The sequence below is a fragment of the Chinchilla lanigera genome, unplaced genomic scaffold, assembly GCF_000276665.1.
Source record: "Chinchilla lanigera isolate Chin_1 unplaced genomic scaffold, ChiLan1.0 scaffold00055, whole genome shotgun sequence".
NCBI classification, from domain to species: Eukaryota; Metazoa; Chordata; class Mammalia; order Rodentia; family Chinchillidae; genus Chinchilla; species Chinchilla lanigera.
Genome location: NW_004955456.1, coordinates 14,635,948 through 14,652,360, shown reverse-complemented (window position 1 = coordinate 14,652,360; position 16,413 = coordinate 14,635,948). Strand labels below are relative to the sequence as shown.

The 16,413-nt window shown below is 40.9% G+C and overlaps 1 long non-coding RNA gene across 6 annotated transcripts in view; it reads left to right on the top strand.

The window, feature by feature from the left end:
* The first annotated feature begins 510 nt into the window (after positions 1–510).
* LOC102006098 overlaps positions 511–16,413 on the top strand; it is a 29,057-nt gene continuing 13,154 nt past the window's right edge. For 4 of the 6 annotated variants that reach the window (XR_001236328.1, XR_262904.2, XR_262905.2 and 1 more), the window contains exon 1: positions 15,761–15,911. This is a non-coding gene — a long non-coding RNA (uncharacterized LOC102006098). Of the gene's footprint in view, positions 593–15,760; positions 15,912–16,413 lie in introns of those variants that run through there. The other 2 variants (XR_001236330.1, XR_001236327.1) reach the window with 2 other exon arrangements.

The following is a 16,413-nucleotide window of genomic DNA, read 5'->3' as shown; positions in this document are numbered from 1 at the left end:
CAAGGGGGCTGGGGATTTAGCTCAGCGGCAAAAAGCGCCTGCCTGGCAAGCGCAAGGTCGTGAGTTCGGTTCCCGGTACCGGAGAAAAACAAACAAACAAAACCCCCCCCCCAAAAAAAAAACATTTCTCAAAATGTCAGTAAGAGACGAGGGAAGGGAGAGGGTTTATTCAGGAATAGTAAGGAATGTGGTCACTCAGATATGAGACAGTATGAGCCGGAGTTGGGTACATTTTGGGGGGTGTCTTCAAATGCGATGGCTAGCAGAAACGCCAAAGTGAAATGATACCCAGCATTTGGAGGCAGATTTATTTGCGTTAAGGGGCACTAATTGGGAGCATTCCCAAAATATCAGGCCCTGATCTCTGGTGGCCTAGGGCTTATATGGGATAAGCAAGCAGGATGTAGAGGCAGAATGGCTTGTCAGTTGGGGATTGGTTCTTACAATATGCATCACGGTGACCAGCTATGCATCACAGTGACCAACCGTTTCTAGGAGACAGAAGCAATCTGAACGGCAACAGGAACTATTACCTGGGCAATTAAGAAACTGAAGTATACTGGCTTGGGGGGAGGCGTTTTCTGTAACACAGGTGGGTGATTTAGGATGTGTATGCATACAGGTTATACTGTGTACAACCTATCCACATGTGTTTGATGTTGAGATCTGCCGACCACTAAAATTGCTGCTTCCTGGGAATGGAGAAAGTTCAATTTATAGGTAAAAACAGCCCATTTTCAGGCTTATTGTGTCCTTAAGAGCTTTAGGATTTTTTATTTTTATTTTATTTTATTTTATTTTTTAGTGAGTTTCCTGGAAGGGAAAAAAGGCTCCAGTAACTTATGTGTCCTGAAGCTGCAATTTTTTTTTAAGTACAACTTTTAAATCTTGATTTCCTTCCTTCGTTCTTTGTATTTATTTATTTATTGCCTAGTTTATATTTTTACCCTGCCTCACCAGGAGGGCAGTTTCTGTGGCTGGATTGGAGAGGAATAGTAGGAGATGGGAGAGGAATTCAGTGAAAGGGGCTGAAGAGTTTGAAACATGCTATAATGCTTTAGTAATCAAGGCCTGTTTCAGCACTTTGTCGTTTGAGAAGCTCTTTTGACAAAGAACAGCTGTTTTGGGTGGACAACTGGCATGTTGTTTCTCCCGTTACAGGGGCTCTAGCAGATGTGGTTGATGTAGGGGAAATAATATAACTCCCGACCCGCTCGATGTCAGATACACCAAGTTCATGTTCCCCAGAACTGAAGAATGAATTCTAAGGGACAAAAAAGATTGAGAATAGGGACACTTTATTGAGAGAGATAGCTCCTGAGAGACAGGAGGAGGCCCAAAAGTAGGTTGCCAATGATCCCACTTCTCAGAGGAAGATTTATAGAGCAAAATAATGAGGTAGGTACAATGTGGGTCAAAACTATGATCAACCAATAAGATTACAAGTATGGCTGCTTAGTTAATGTAGATCCAATAGGGAAGCAAGTCATATAGCAAGTGTACATGGAAAGAACAAGAATCTTTTTAGGGAAGGATGGATCAGGAAGTCCTGGTCACCCACCTTGGTGACTGATGTCTATCTAGACATTATTAGACCAGGTGATACCAATTATAGTATATTGCTTATCCCTTGGGGAAGCATGTAGGCCTGGTCATTCCATCTTTATCTTGAGGCCTGGCCTTCAACAATGCACCTTTGGCCATAGTTGTAATGTGTTTTCATCCTCTGCACCGACTTCCTTGAGGACCTAGCCCTGACTGTCTAGAATATTTCTACCTAACTTAGCTGTCTATAATGTGACAACCATGGTCTCCAGCAGGAAATCGGAGGAGTAAGATTTGAATCCAGGTTTCCTGGGTCTCAGTCTTATGCCCCTTTTTACTATTTGCCTCAAATATACTTTCCGATGGTTGTATGTGCATTTGACCAGAGGCCACATAGACTTCTGAAAAATAAACAAATGATTCACTTTCTATGCTAGAAAGTCTGTTTCCCCTCAGATCCACCTCATCCTACATTGTCTCTGCAATGTAGTTCCCACAGTTGTTTCTATTTCTCTCCAGCCAGCACTCCTATCAGCCAGCCTCCTTACACAGCTCGGACTCTACTGAGCCCTGCACCTCCTTTCTTACTTTTTCTCCTTCAGGCCAGGTGTGCAAGTGGCTCTCCACCAATGCTATCCCTGAGTCCTTCACCATCTCCTCTTTGTTCTCTTTAATACTGAAATCTCTTTTATTCTCTTCACATAGACCTTTTAAGGGTGTTCCTTTTTTTCTCTCCAGCAATCCTACCTGATACACACTCTCACATTGCAGGGGTATCTTGCTTCTTCTCCATGCACCACCCACCCCCATTACCATTATCAGCTCCATTCCCAAGCAGCAGGCTTGGGTTTGACTCAGCTTTAGCTGCTGCCTCCACAGCCTGGAAACTCTTGATGGCTTTGGTGGAGGGAAGCATTCCTTCTGGGGCTGCTACTCTGCTTACGCTGCTTCTTTGGTCCTGGAAGGATAGTTACCTTATACTTCCAGAATCACCAACCACCCTGATGGGGAACTTCTTCCAAATTCCTCTGATACTGAGAACAAGAAGACACTCTCTACCAGGCCATCAGCTGTTATCATAAATGCTGAAGTAGTGTCTTGACAAGACACCTGTTCATCAAGTCTCTGCTGCATACCACACTTCCCTGTCTATCACAACCTCCCCAAACATAGTGGTTTAACCTACATACCATTTTATTATCTATGATTCTATGGGTCAGCAATATGGGCTGTGCTCAGCTGGGTGGTTGTTCTGCTACTATCACCTGGGTCCACTCATGTGGCTTTTGTCAGCTGGTGGGTTGGCTGGGGACTGGTTGATATATATGGGGCCTTGGGTGGCATGACTCCTCTCTGTTCCATGATTTCATCCTCCAGTGCTTGTATAGACTTCTTTGTAGAGTGGCCTCAGAGAAGCCAGAAGGTGTACAAAATATATATGTTCCAGGATGCCTCACCAAAATCCATGGATGCATAAGTCTCTTACAGACTCTAAAATAAAATAGCATCTAACTTAGCCACATGCCCTTGCGTACTTTAAATTATCAGTCGATGGCTTACAATACCAACTACAATGAAAGTACTATGTAAGTAATTGTTATATTGTATTGTTTAGGAAATCATTACAAGAAAAAAGTCTGTCCATATTCAATATGGATACAATCCCAACCCTTCTGAATTTGCAGCCTATAGTTGGTTGAATCCATGGATCAGAACCTACAGATACAGAGGGCCAAGTGCACTAGGCACTGTTATATGCTTTCTACATACAGTTATTCATTTAATCCTCACAACAACACAGTAAGGTTGGTTTTTATTACAATCTCCTTTTACTGATAAAGCAATGGAGACACAGAGAAATCAAGTAATTTAAAATTAGGCAACAACTCTCCCAGATGTCTTTTCTGACTTCCCAACCTTGCCTGGCTAAGGTCCCTTGTTTCTGAACTCTCATTTTAGTGTCTGTTTCATGCTAACTCTCATAGCACTTTCTACACTAAACTGTGCTAAAAGCTTGATTCCAAGCTGATTGGCTTTTGGGAAAGTGATTGGATCATGAGGACTCTAACTTCATTGAGTGGGTTAATCCAGTGATAGAATCATAATTTGATGGCGTTATTAGGAGGTGATAGAAATGGGGGGGGTTTACATGAAAGAAGTGGATCATGGGAGCATGAGCCTTAGGACTATGTCTGGTCCCCAGTCACTTCCTCTCTGGCTCGCTCATACTCTACTTCCTGGTTTCCATGAGGTGAGCAGCTTTCCTCTACCACACCCTTCCACCATGGTGTTTCTGCCTTACCACAGGCCTAAAAACAATGGATACAGCTGACCAGGGAATAAAAGCCCTGAAACTGTGAGCCAAAATAAATCTTTCCTCCTTAAAGTTGATTTATGACAGGTATTTTCTCAGTGATGAAAAGTTGACTAGTATACCCAGTCTCAGGTACTTTGTTATAGTAATGGAACACTGACTAATTTAGAGATTAACACTTCTGCCCAGTAAACACAGAAAATACTGCCTGTAGAGCAAAAAGGTGGGCTGACAGTTGATGCCAATCTTTACTAGTGTACCTAGGTACACTTCAAGAGGCATAGTGAAACTCTCACCAGAAATCCAGCGTTAGGTGCATCTGTGATGGTGGCTGGTATTATAGCAGCTCTCAAAAGTCCCAGTTATATAAAATTCTTCTACTGTAGAGAAGAGACAAGGAAGGGAAGTAGAAGAGCAGATCTCTGAAGTGGGTTAAGAAGTTCCCAGCAAACGTTTTTTGGGGCCCACTGTGTGCTACATCCTGTCCCAGAGCTGTGAATACAGACAGAAGGATAAACCAGATATAGCTTCTGCCCTTGATGAGCTCATGATCCTAAGCAACACTTTAGTGTGGAAAGTGCCTTGGAGCCAGCCAACTATAGACTGAAACATGATCCAAAGTAAACCTGTGCTTTAAATTATAGGTGTATTGTGTCTCAACAATGAGAAAGTAATTTAGACCCTAAATGATTTCCTTTAAATTTTTTTTTTTGGACCCAGGCCCTTCTCAGTGAACTATAGTACATCCTAATTTAATCCTTTTTAGTTTTTGTTTTGAAACAGGTTCTTGCTAAGTCACTAGGTTGCCCAGGCTGGGATTAAACCTGTGATCCTCCTGCCCCAGCCTCCCAGAGTGCTGGGATGACAGACCTGCACCACCATTCCAGGGTTTTCCAAATATTTTTAATCCACATATGGTTGAATCTGGGAGTGCAGAACCCACAGACAAAGATGTCAGTGGGTCATTTTCAAATGGATACTGTGTATATTTAAATTAATGCTGCTCATGCAAAATAATTAGGAGTTTCTCATAGGAAGCAGAATGTGAATCAGAAGTGTAGTAAAGCAGCTGAAAATGGGAACTTCAGCTCACCTAATGATAAACACGTGGTTCTTTCCACTACACCAGGAGCTTATCAACTTTGTGGATCTGTAGGACCCCATGATCCACCTACGCTATACACTTTTGCTTTGTAACTTTGGGTTGTACAACTGTGTCAGAAGAAGTGGGGGTGGTGATTCCTATGACCTCTGTTTTGGGAATAGGAGTATGGAAATCTATGTTTGAGCTGATTTTTCTTTAAGTTTACCCCTTAGAAAGTTACAGACTGAAACTACTTTTGAAGCAAATTGGCCTCACTATACACCATAGAGAAGAATAAGCTCACCAACTAAAGTTATCATGATTAAGCTAAATAAATGACAATTTATAATATAAAAACAAGAGTAGCACAATTGTAAATATCACACCCAGACACTGAAGGCATTGGTTCTGCTTGTGGCATATGGGCTAGGATTTTTTTTTTGAACCAGAAATGGAACTCAGGACCTCACACTTGACAGGCAGGGGCTGTGCTGCTGAGCTATACCCCCGGCCCTGGGCTAGGAGTTTTGCAAGGTAGCCAGCTCATCTTAGAAAGGTGTGGAAGAGGTGTTCTCAATTCTAGAAATGCATCAGTTTCAGTTTGTGGATAGAAACTTGTATAACTCTTGTATTAGCCAGTTTACTGTTACTGTCACAAAATGTGTAAGGCTCTTCACTTTATAAAGAAAGGGGATTTATTCACTTCACAATTTTGGAGGCTGAAGGTTCAAACAGTGGTGCTAGTTTCAGTGAAGGTCCTGAGGCTACACCACCTCATGGCCGATAGTATCATCGTGGGAGTCTGTACGAGAGTGTCAAAACATGTGCTCAGTCAAGAAAAAGTTGGAACTAACTGGGGTCCCACAAGAGCTAGGTTAAGCCCTTCTAAGGGTGGAGCAAAAGAGGACTTAAGGATCTTCCACTGAGCCCCTGCCCCTTAAAGGTCCACCAGTTCCTAACACCCTCATCCTAGGAACCAGTCTTCCAATACAGGAACCCTTGAGAGATGTATTTAAGTCATATCCAAATGACGGCACCCTTCATAACCTGAAGGTTATGCTATATGTTAAAATGAAAATATAGTCAGATTCCCTGTATCCCTGGGTTCACCAGTTGATTTACATTTCTAGTTTCCAGTGTTTTACAAAGTGGATACAGCTGCTCTGAGTATTTCCAGGAGATGTCTTTGTACAGACACAAGATTTTGTTTTTCTTGGATAAAAAACTAGTTGTGGGAGAATGACTGGATCCTATGGTAGGTGTATGTTCAACTGGCTTTACTTCTGTTTTGTTTTAGTGGTGCTGCTGGGAGTGGAACCCAGAGCCCTGAGCATGTTAGACAAGTGCCCCAGCCCCAAGTCTGACCTTTTAAGACCTTGCCAAACTAGTTTCCATATTCCCACCATCAGTGCATGAGAGTTCCATTTGCTTCCCAACCTCCTCAGCATTTGGTATTATTAGAGGGTTTTGGGGTACTGGAACCTCCTCCTAGAGCTGGTTTCTAGGTTTTTTCTGTCCTGAGCGAAGAATTAGTCAAGACAAGTGCAAATGGTAGCAAGTCTTTACGCTTATTAAAGGTAGGGGGGCAAAAAATCAGGCTCTGCAGAGTGAGTTTGGGCCAAGTAAAAGTAGGAAAAGAAGAGCACCCTACAGTGTGAGAGTGGACTACTGTCAAAGGCTGCAGCAAGGGAGTGCAAGGACAGCTTGTCCTTTTAAAAAAATCTCTCAGGGGTCCCCTCTAAAACTTGCTGGAGTTGTCCAGGGCGTATATGATCTGCAAATGTTTCTGCACATGTGCCCTGGGTATTTGTAATTGACAGGCCATGCCCACTTTCCCAGTCAGTCTTAGCCATGCCCTAGGCACATGCCTCAGTGTGTTCAATCTTTTATATTTTTGGTACCAGGAATCGAACTCATGACCTTGCATTTGCTAGGCAGGCACTTTGCCTGCTGAGCTATATCCCAGCTGGTATTTAATCTTCAGCATCTGCCCATCTCATAGCTCTGTAATACTATCAGTGCAAGTTGAACTCACATCTCCCTAAGGACTAATGGTCCTGTATGTTTTTTAGAAGCATACTTATTTGCTATCTCCCTATATTCCTTGCTGAATGTTTTGTTCAAATATTTTATCTATTTAAAATATTATCTTTTCTGATTGAGTTTAAGAAGTTCTTTATATACTTTGGAAACAAATCCTTGGTCAGACATGTATATGATCTGCAAATGTTTTCTCCAAGACTGACACATCTTTTACTTCTCTTAGCAGAACCTTGTGAAGTTTTTTTTTAAAAGAGAAAAAAAAACCAAAAATTCAAAACAGGATCATAGGAGGGTAAAAATGGTTAATACACTGCATATTGTTATCTTTATATTAGTTACTTGGAGTACAAGATAGCAGCATTTAATTGTCCAAACAATATTAGCACAAACCTTTCTTTTCAATGAACTAACAGAAATTAGTAGTATAACTATCTTAACTATTATATATATATATGCTTTTCCCTTCTTTCTTTTCTTCATTCTCCTATCTCAGTTTCTCTTTCCTTTTGGAGTTTCTTCCCATTTTACAATATCTATGGTACATTTTGGATCTTATTTACTCTTTTAGCTTCTCACACTAGGGAGACAATATGATGTTTACACATGTATGTCTGTTTTATTTCATTTATGAGTATGGTCTCAAGTTGGATCCATTTACCTATAAAAGTCTCCAGTTTATCCTTCTTTATGGCTGAGTAGTACTCCATTTTATAAAAAGACCACAGCTTTTTTATCCATTCCTCAGTTGATGGGCACTTGGGTTGTCTCCAAGATCTAACTATTACAAACTGTGCTGTTATAAACATGGGTGCACAGATATCCCTGTGGTATGATTTTTTAATTCTTCTGCGAATATTCCCCCAGAAGGGGAATAGCTGGGCTGGATGGGACCTGAAATCCTAGTTTTTTGAGGAATTTCCACACTGGCTTCCACAGTGGTTTTACCAGTCTGCATTCCCCCCAACAGTAGAGAAGCGTTCCCTTTTCCTCACAGCCCTTCCAGCATTTGTTATTGGTTGATTTTTAAATAATAACCATTCTTTCCAGGGTCAGATGGAATTTCAGTGCTGTTTTAATTTGCATCTCTCAAATGACCAGTGATGTTGAACATTCTTTCATGTATTTATTTGCTGTTTGTTTTTCTTCACCTGGGAAGTGTGTATTCATCTAAGATGCCCGTTTTTGTATCGGGTCTTTAAACTTGGGAGGTCTGATTGTTTTGAGCTCTTTATATGTTCTGAATATTAATCCTTGGGCTGAGGAACATGTGGCAAACATTTTTTCCCACACTGTGGGTTATCTCTTCACTCTGTTGGTGGTTTCTCTTGCTGTGAAAAAGCTTTTTAATGAGATGAGATCCCAATTGTTGATTCTTTGTGCTAGTTCCTGTGTGATTGCGGTTTTATTCATAAAGTCTTTGCCTACATCAATGTCTTCAAGAGTTTTGCCTATTCTATCATTCAGCAGGTTTTTTTCTGTTTTAATATTTAGATCTTTGATGCATTTTGAATTTAGTGCGTGGTGAAAGGTACAGTTCTAATATTTAATCTTTGGCATGTGGAAAACTAGTTTTTCAGCACCATTTATTAAAGAGGCCATCTTTCTTCCAGTGAATGTGTTTGGCACCTTTGTCAAAGAGAAGGTAGTTATGTATGTCTGGAATTTTTCTGCATATTTTAACCATGGAACTATGGAACTGTGTTTCTGCCAGTACCATGCTGTTTTTATCACTGTAGCTTTGTAGTATAATTTCAAGTCTGGGATTGTGATGCCCCCAGCCTTGCCTTTGTTGCCCAGGATTGTCTTTGCTAGTCTATATCTCTTCTAGTTCCAAATTAATTTTAGTATTTTTTCTGTAATTATATGAGATATGCCATTGGAATTTTGATAGGAATTGCACTAGATATGTATAACAGTTTTGGAAGTATGGCCCTTTTCATATATTGGGTCTTCCTACCCAAAAGCGAAAGATATCTTTCCATTTTCTGATATCCACAATAATCTCCTTTGTCAGAGAACTGTAGTTTTCAATGTAGAAGTCTTTTACATCCTTTATTAGACTGATTTCTAAGTATCCATTTTTTTAATGCTATTGTGAAAGGTGTTGTTTCCCTAATTTCTCTCTCAGTGAGTTTGTTATTCATGTACAGGAAGGCTATTGATTTTTGAGTGTTGACTGTGTCCAGCTATGCTACTAAATTTGCTTGTTAAATTTAGCAGTTTTCAGTGGAGTTTTTGGGGTCTCTACTTAGAGTATCATGCTATCTGCAAATATAATTTCACTTCTTCCTTTCCTATCATTATTTCTTTTATTTCTTTCTCTTGTCTAATTGCTTTGGCTAAAGTTTCTAGGACTATGTTGAATAGTAGTGGAGACAGTGGACTTCCTTGTCTTGTGCTTGATTTTAGAAAGAAAGTTTTCAATATTTGTCCATTTAGTATGATGTTGGCTGTTGGTTTGTCATACATGGCTTTTATCAGATTGAGATAATGACCATCTATTTAAAAAAAAAAAAGACCATCTATTTCAATTTTCTGTAGGTTTTTTTTTTTTATCATGAATGGGGGCTGGACTTTGCAAAGCTTTTTCTGCATCTATTGAGATGATCATATGATTTTTGTCCTTGGCTGTCTTGGCTGGGTTTTTTTGTTTTGTTTTTGTTTTCTTTTCTTCTTTTTTTGGTGTGGGGAATTGAACTTATGACCTCAGGCTTGCCAGGCAAGTGCTTATGCCACTGAGCTACATCCCCGGCCCCTTGGCTGTTAATGTGGTATGTTACATTTATTGATTTATGTATGTTGAACCATCCCTGCATCCCTGGGATAAATCTCACTTGGTCATGGTGTATAATCCCCTTGATGATTTGTTGCATTCTGTTTGCCAGTTATCTTACTGAGGATTTTTGCATCTATGTTCATTAGGGAGATTGGCCTGTAATTCTCTTTCTTAGTTGGATCTTTCTCCAGTCTTGGTATCAGGGTAAAGCTTGCTTCTAGGAATGAATTTGGGAGTTGCCTCCCTTTCAATTTCATTAAGGAGTTTGAGAAGTAGTGGTGTTAGGTCTTCTCTAAATTTCTTGTGGAATTCAGCAATGAATCCCTAAGGGCCTGGACTTCTCTTTGTTGGCAGGTTTTTAATTACATCTTTGATTTCATTTATTGATACTGGTTTATTTAGGATTTTTATATCTTCTCTATTCAGCTTTGGTAACGCATATGTATCTAAGAATCTGTCCATTTCTTCTACATTTTCCAACTTATTAGAATACAAGTTTTCAAAGTAGTTATAGATGATCTTCTGGATTGCTGCAGGGTCTGTTGTGATTTCACCTTTTTCATTCCTAATTGTGTGGATTTGAGTCTTTTCTTTTTTGATAAGGTTGGATAAGGGTTTGGCAATTTTATGTAATCTTTCAAAGAACCGACTCTTGGATTCATTGATTCTTTGTATTTGTTTTTTAGTCTCCAATGCTTTAATTTCTGCTCTGATCTTTATAATTTCCCCCCTCATACAAATTTTTCACTTAGCCTGTTCTTTATCTACAAGTTGGAGGCTCACTGTTAAGTTACTTACTTGTGCTTGCTCTGTTTTCTTTTTTTTTTTTTTTTTTTTTTTTTTTCTCTGGTACCGGGAACCGAACTCACAACCTTGCGCTTGCCAGGCAGGCGCTTTGCTGCTGAGCTAAATCCCCAGCCCCTGCTCTGTTTTCTTGATATGGGTATTCACTGCTACAAATTTCCCTCTTAGGACTGCTTTCATTGTGTCCCATAAGTTCTAGTATATTGTATTGTCATTATCACTTAATTGTAGAAACTGTCTAATTTCTTCTTTAATTTCATCTGTGACCTCATTGATTGTTCAGGAGGGTGCTATTAAATTTCCATGTGCTTTTGTGGTTTCTTTTGCCATTGATTTCCAGTTTCATTGCACTATGGTCTGATAATATGCATGGGATAATTCAATTCCTTTGCATTTACTTAAGCATGTCCTATGAGCTGGTATGTGGTCTAATTTGGAGAACCTCCCATGTGCAGCTGAGAAGAATGTATATTCTGATGTTGTGGGGTGGAACACTCTGTAGATACCTACTAAGACCATTTGTTCAAAAATTTGGTTCAGTTCTAATATTTCATTGTTGATGTTTTTGTCTAGTGGATCTGTCCTTTTTTTTTTTTTTTTGGTACTGGGAATTAAACTCATATTTCACGTGTCATGAAGGTACTGTGCCCCTGATATTTTCGTGACAGTAGTGTATTAAGATCCTTTGTTACAATTGTATTAGTACTTATTTGATTTTTTATGTCCATTAATATTTGTTTTATATAGTTGGGTGCACTGGTATTTGATACATATATATTTATGATTGTTATCTTTTCCTCTTGGATTGTTCCCTTTACAAGGATGTAGTGACCTTCTTTTTTTCTCTTAATCAATCTTGGCTTGAAATTCACTTTGTCTGCAAATTGAATAGCTATCCCTGCTTTTTTCTGGGTTCTTGTTGCATAGAATATTGTTTTCCATTGTTTGACTTTCAGTCTATGAATTTCTTTTTGAATTAAATGTGTTTCTTGCATGCAGCATAGTGTTGAATCTTGCTTCTTGATCCATTGTGCCTGTCTATATCTTTTGATTGGTGAATCGAGACCATTAACATTGATGGTTATAACTGATATGTAGTGACTTATCCTTGTCATGTTATTTTCCTGTTGTTGGCTCACTCTCTTTTTTCTCTGCCTCTGTTTAATTGTTTGCCTTGCTTGGTGTATTCCTTCTGCTGGGGTTCATGGAATTGTAATCCTTGTTATCTCTGTCTAGAATATCCTTCAAAACATTTTGGAGTGCTGATTTGGTGGTTATAAATTTCCTCAGATGTTTGTCATGGAAGTATCTTATTTCTCCATCGGTTTTGAAAGATAGCTTTGCAGAGTACATCAATCTGGGTTGAAGGTTGTTTTCCTTTAGAACTTGGAACATTTGACTCCAAGCTCTCCTTGACTGGAGGGTTTGTGCTGGGAAGTCAGCTGTGATTCTGGTGGGCTTTTCTTTATAGATGATTTGTTTCTTTTCCCTAACAGCTTTTAAGATTCTATTGTTGTGTGGAATCTCTGGAATCTTGACAATGATACACCTGACTGTAGATTTTTTTTGACTGTGGCTAATTGGAGTTCTATCTGTCTCATTATTTGTATGTCAAATTCCTTACCAAGGAAGGTTTCTGCCATGACAACTGTGAACAATTTTTAAAATATCATCTGTTTTATCTCCTGCTTTTTCATTGATCCCAATCAATCTTAAGTTATTCTTCATTGCCTCATCTAGCAACTGCTGGATTGATTTGTTATGGTTCCTTGCTATTTTTAAGAAATCTTTCTTTTCACGATTAAGCCTGTATAACCACAAGCCTGTCTTCTGTATCTGAGATCCTGTCCTCACATTGGCTTAATCTGCTGTGGATACTTTCAATGGAATTTTTATTCTGCTGGATATTTGCTTGAATCTGCCTTATGGATTCCATTTCCTTCCTATGCTGAGCATTCATGGCTTCCATAATTCTTCTAAGCTCCTCTATTTTTGTCTGTATCTGCTCTAGAGTGACTAAGCATGGTTTTAATTGTGGACACCATCTATGCAGTTATCTGAGAAATTATTTCTGATTTGATTTTTTTTCTAGAGCCTGATTCAATTGCTTTGTTGTTATCCCTTCAGAGAGGCCAGATGGGTGGCTTTTGGGTTGTCCCACCCCATTGCCCCCTGGGTTTCTGTTTGGTGATCTAGATGTCTGGGGTTGCATCTTGTTTAAGTGTCTTCTCATATTTTTTCCTTTTTAGTTTAATTCCTGAGGTGATGCTTATAAATTACTTATAAATTTAGTTTAATTCCTGGGGTGAGTTGCTTTATTGCTAGTATTTAGAACCCTTAGGAAATGACTACTTCTATAAGGTATCTTCCAGGTGGAGCTGTGTTTTGGGTTTTGAGTATGTTGCAGGATCCTATGTTTTCAGTTTGTTGGGAAGGAGAAGTTGCTGCCTGTTTGACCCAGCCCCTGGTTCTTTGGCACTGTGCCATAGTGTTTTCTGTGACCCTTAGTCAGTGGAATACCAGGAAGAATGGCTGTATAGAACAATTATGTCACTTTTGGCTATTGTGGTATCATCAGCCATGACAATAGCATTAAACACAAACTAGAAAATGACAAACTGAGATAACCATTAATTTGCCACCTTTAATGATATGAATTAGATTTGTGGTTACATAATGAAATCTAAAACAGACCAGAAAATTGTATGCAGTATACAAGTCTTTAATATGTCAAAATTTCCCTCAGGGATTAAAATTTAAAAAGGGTTAGGGAAAAATGGAGAAGTAGAAGAAGAGGAAGAGATTAAAATTAAGGCCAGAGGACAAAGGGGGATCACGCTAACTTTGGGAAACTGGTGCAGAAGACTGGAGGTAAAGAGAGAAGGAAGAGACAAAAAGAAGAACAGAACAGAACTACAACCACAAGGAGGCTACACAGAGACCACAAAAAGAACCACTCATATAAAAACAAGATCAAACAATGGAGATAAAAACAAACAAACAAAAACCAAAACCACCACCACCACAACAAAAAACAAGAGACAGAGAGTAAAAAAGAAAAAAGTCCACTTCCAGGTTTTTCTGTGTTGTCATTGGTAGACAGTGTGTGAAGATGGAGTCCCAATCCATGTTGATTTATCCCAAGAAGCCCACAGTAGCTTTTTGGTGGGGTAGTGGATAATCCCAGTGAGCCTGCACCTCCTGGCTGAGATCAGACTCATTCAGCCTGCACCCACCAGTGCACCTTCTGTGGGCCTGAGTCCAGCTGGGAGCTGCTGGGTGGAGCCAGCAGCTGCTCTGAGTTCTGATCTCAGCCAGCCTCTCTCCAAGATGGCTCCTGGCCAATTGCTGTCTCCCATGTGGGATGACTGAGCCCTCAGCACTCACCACCAGCTAGTGCAGTCCTTCATGTCCACTGCTCCTCTGCACTGCTGTGTCTCTCTGTGGAGCCCTCTGGGGTTGCCAGCAGTCACCATCAGTCTGCAGGTTTCAACTGCTCCTCTTGCGCAGTGAGTCCCATCTCAGAGAAGGCACTGCGGCCTACCTCCTCCACCTCCTTTGAAGTTTCTCTCTTCACTCTCTCTGTGGACTTCAATTCATGCTTCAGATCCTTCCTGGGTCCGAGGGACCCACAACCCTCATTCTTGTCTTCCTCACATTGCTGTATTCCAACATCTGGACGGTGACTGTCAGACTCTTTCTCTGCTGCTTACCACTCCGCCATCTTGGTACTCTCAGGCTTTTGTTTTAATGAAATCCAGTTTCCAGGTTTTCCCTTTCTTCAGTTGTGCTCAGCGTCACACCTAGGAAAGCAGAACAGTGAAGAGTGTATACGCTTATCTAGTTCATTTCTGTCTTCCTCAATCACGCCCCTGTACTTCTTGCTTGATGTCTATTGCTGTTTTTGGAGACAGGCTCTCCACACATTGCTAAATTCCACATTTCCTGCCTCAGCCTCCAAGTGCTGGGATTACAGGTGTGCACTTCTATATCTAGCTTCTTAGTACAAATTCTTAAACCTCACCCTGCAGTGTCAAACAGAAACACAGAAACATCACCCAGGATTTGGAGGCAGATTTATCTTTGATCAGTGGGCTCTGACAGGGAATCAATCCTCCCTCAAAATGTCAGGCCCTGATCTCCTGTACCATAAAGCTTGTATTTGCAAGCGAGAAGTACAGAAGCACAGTATTTGGTGGTCATTGATTGGTTACATCATAGCTCATTGTTACTGATTGGCCTAAAAGAAAACTACATCATGTATGTTGCAAATATGCAAATTCAAACTCTGGGCAAGCCAGGAGTTATGGGAAAGTGCTTGAGATAATGTATGGATTCAGGGTATAGTCGGCTCGCTAAAGGAAATATGTCCCTGGTGTTGGTGGAAGACAGGAAGACAGATCTGCTCAGGGGAGTGGCTAGTTGCAGGAAAGTTAACTCTAAAAAGTTAACTGTCTATTTTCCTGTCCAACCCTATGTTTTAAAATCCCAATCTATCCCTCCTCACTTTGGACAAATAACACAAAAGAAGAAAATCCAAATACAGTAAGAAAAAAGGGGGACAGTATCTTGGAATTCAGGTATTTCAAAAACTCCCAAATTACTTTTTTAGTTTTTAAACCATGAAAAGCATATGATGAGCCATGTATGGTGGCGCATACCTACAGTCCCAGTACTCTGGGAGGCTGAGGCAGGAGGATGGAAAATTTGAGCCCAGCCTGAGCAACTTCGCAACTTAGCAAGAGCCTGTCTCAAAATAAAAAAAAAAAGGGCTGGCGATGTAGCTCAATGAGAAGGCCCTGAGTACAACCCCCAGTACCACAAGCAAACAAACAATGGACACAGTGATTCATAGCAAAACCCTCCCCCTTTCTTTCTCCTTTGTCTCCCAGCCACTTTCCCACCTTCCTTTTCTTACCAAACTCCCTACATCCTCCTCCGTGGGTCTTAACTCTAACATCTCTTTTCCTTCCTTTGTACTATTCTCCTGTTTCTCTAATCCTCTCCCCTGCTCCTGTCTTTCTTGCTATGGCTCCAGGCACCTTGTTGTTGTCCCAGACGTCCTCTTGGGTGCAGGAAGTGGGAGAGGAGTGGAACGTGGAAGCTTCTCCCACGCGTGGCCAGGGGTGGTGAGGGTGAGCACTGCGCCCTTTGCCACTTCACCCTTGGTCTGCAGAGAGATTCCCAGGCCTGTCAGACGTGCTGCCCGCTGTCCACAGCCCAACAAGCTTCCCTCCCTGTTGGTGACACTGGATGACAGGATCTTTGGACTTGGGGACAGCAGGAACAAGACGGGGTCCACTCTCGCCAGCACACACGCTCTTCTTGCCCAAAGATTTGTTGGGGTAAGTTTACTGGGGCAGATTTATTGGCCGAATTGTTGCTTCGGCTGAAAGGGGAGAAAGGGACAAAGCTGCCTGCAGAACAAACAGTAGCAGGTTTTTACTGATGTCCTGCAGTTGGGCTAAAGTCCTGTAATTCCTCCAGGCCAGGGGTGTGGTTCCAAAACATGTTTCTTCTTGTGATGAACCTGGGCTGCCGTATAGTCACGGTCAACTTACTTGAGCAACTGCTGAGTTACTCTTTTTTTTTTTTTTTTTTTTTTTTTTTTTGAGGCAGGGTCTCGCTATGCAGTTCAGACTGGCCTTGAGAACACTTTGTAGCCCAGGCTGGCCTCGAACTCGCAACGGTCCTCCTGCCTCAGCCTCCCAAGTGCTGGGGTTGTGGGCGTGAACCAGCACGCCCAGCCTGCACGTAAATTTCACAGTGGGAAGAGTGAACTCTATTCCTTGTGGAACGCTTCTCTTCCGACCTTTCTCCAGGCGTCCCTCTTGAAGCTTGCGTCCT